The following is a 2,135-nucleotide window of genomic DNA, read 5'->3' as shown; positions in this document are numbered from 1 at the left end:
GAGTAAATGAAGATAAGACTGAGACTATGGAGATCAAATGATAAAAAAATCGAGGTAGAAAAGGTTATGTTCTCAGTGTTCATTCTAGTAATGAAATGCTTTTAGTGCTACATGAGTTAGTTTGTGAATGGATATTCGAAACCATTGACTAGTCCAGAGTTTTCACTTATGATCTTTGGCCTCCTCATTCCTTTGCCCTAAACTTGGGTGAATGCCAGGAGAAAATCTAGTGGATAATTTAGCTTTAAGGCATTGCCTTACTCTCTACTCAAATTGTTTCCACTATGTTTTCACGGGGCTAACCTGGTGGTGTTAAAAATGTTCCACATATGTGTTGCCACATCCATCTAAATGCCATTTAGAAAGTTAATGAAAGAAGGATAAAGTAAAAGATCAATGCCATTTGGGCTCTTTATTTGACTTAATTCTCCAAACATAATTTGTAATTGTCTGTTTCTTGTTTTCCATCTATTTTCTCAGAAGAATCATAAGCTCCAGGAAAGCCAGGGACCATGACTACCTACATCATCAAGACCAGTGCTTGCACACAAGAGGCATACCCTGTAAGTTTGTTGATTAAACCACTTAGTGAAAGGCCAACACAGAAAATAAATTTTGATAAACTACATCTCTTAGGCAGCTTAATGAACACAAATCATTGGGTTTTCCATTTCAAGAACTAACTTTCTACTGTAAAATGTAGATAAAAATTTGTAAAGATAGGACAGGTAACATTATCATATGCAATAAATTTAATTTGTAAAATAACATTATTTTCAGTATACAGTTTGATTTGTTAAAGAGACTAATTTAGGGTGGTTTTATAAAGCCAAACTTGAATTTCCTATTTATACTATTTAAAATTTCTAGGTTTGATAACCCTCTACCCTCAGCGATTTTTATTTGCAATAAAGTTTTCTTGGTAAGTTTTGTGTTAACATCAGAGATCCCAGTGTTAGTGATTATGAATTTCAGGTGTTAAAAAAAAACATAAACTTTTCCTTGTTTTGAAACAAAAACAAAACTTGATTTTACTTATGCTCAGGAAATGTAACTCCAGAACATAAATACGATATAAAAATTTCCATTCAAAATACATTTATAATATTTCCCCCAAAATATTTGACATGAATGACCATAAAAAAAACTTAAAGAACTTTCATTCCAGTTACTTCCAAAAAGCCATAAAAGAGAAGAAAAATTAGAAATCTCAAACAATTCCATTGAGATAAAAATTATTTTTCCTTTTAAAAACTTCACCAAAACATTTAATGTTTTTATTTGCTTAAAAAAGAGTATATAGTTTATTTTTTTAGTATTCTGTCCAGAAAAGATATGTTATTAATATTTTATGTGTTTTCTACTAATTTTATCACTTATGTAAATTTATACAATTAAGGTAATCTAATTATCCTTCAATTTATATTGTGGGCAACTTTCTTATCATTAAAATAATCTAAAAACATAGAAAATAATTTCTACAAAGTAGATCTGCCAAAAGTCATTTCACTTTTTCATTTGGGGGCAATATCTTTTTAATTTGGAGCTACTGTAAATAATGCTGTGATAAACATTTCTGAATATCTCTCTTCATATCTATAATCATTTCTTTAGAAATAATTCTTAGACATGAAGTCACAAGGTCAAAAGTATAAACATTTTAATATATTAGTAAAATTTTAAAAATAGCTATGATAATTATTTTGTAATAATAGCATCTGCAGCTATTTCTTGTGCTTATTATATGCCAGGATACTGTATGGGTGCCAGCTTCACTGCATCTACACCAATACAGTGTGTTGCTGTGAAAACATTTCTTGACAGATTGACAGGATGAATAAAGAAATGGATAAAAGGACACATACAAAATTATTTTTTATATGTTATTTTGATAGTTACTTAAATTAAGATTTTTCATTTACATAGGCTACATTTTTCTTATGATATTTATTTAGGACTTTGCATATTTTTATATTGGATGTACAATTTTTTTCTTAAAAATACTTTTCATTGAGCATATAGGCCCTTTATCATATTTGCTGTAAATGCCTCACGATTTTAGAAGACCGTCATGTTAACTCAGTTTTGAAGGCAACGTAACATACAAGTTGACATACAGCATACTGTCAAATATC

General features: G+C 29.3%; 1 protein-coding gene across 4 annotated transcripts in view; it reads right to left on the bottom strand.

The window, feature by feature from the left end:
* Nucleotides 1-2,135, bottom strand: part of GALNT13 (polypeptide N-acetylgalactosaminyltransferase 13) — a 431,664-nt gene that overhangs the window by 4,255 nt on the left and 425,274 nt on the right. The gene's annotated exons all lie outside the window — the stretch shown is intronic.

The sequence above is a fragment of the Pteropus alecto genome, unplaced genomic scaffold (genome assembly GCF_000325575.1).
Source record: "Pteropus alecto unplaced genomic scaffold, ASM32557v1 scaffold3, whole genome shotgun sequence".
NCBI lineage: Eukaryota > Metazoa > Chordata > Mammalia > Chiroptera > Pteropodidae > Pteropus > Pteropus alecto.
Note: the sequence above shows the minus strand (reverse complement) of the source record. Positions and strands in the feature narration are given on the sequence as shown.